We start from the raw sequence: 375 nt of genomic DNA, 5'->3' as shown, positions 1-375 counted from the left end.
GTTGACTGTTTCCAGTTGATCAGGTCAGCCGTGCTGAACGGCACGTAAACAAAAACGGGCCTACCCTCGGGGCCCACTGCCTGACGCAAAGGAGCCTGAATTACTGGTTTGGCCGATCTTAAGCGGTCTGCTATTAGACTGAATGTCTCACTGCCCATAGCCCCTCCTACCGCCAAATCACTTCCGCCTGCATCTGCCGAACCTGGGGACGGCACCCCAGGGCTACTGGGGGTAGTGCTAGACGACAAGCTAGGTGAGCTGGTCGAGAACCTATGACTAGCAATTGTGGGTGCCGTGGAAGCCCCCTGTGGCAACGCATGGGACACAGAAGGTAGCGGGGGAGCCGGGGGAGCAACCAGCAGCTGCGTATCCCCC

Source organism: Alligator sinensis, unplaced genomic scaffold (assembly GCF_000455745.1).
Source record: "Alligator sinensis unplaced genomic scaffold, ASM45574v1 scaffold428_1, whole genome shotgun sequence".
NCBI classification, from domain to species: domain Eukaryota; kingdom Metazoa; phylum Chordata; order Crocodylia; family Alligatoridae; genus Alligator; species Alligator sinensis.
Note: the sequence above shows the minus strand (reverse complement) of the source record.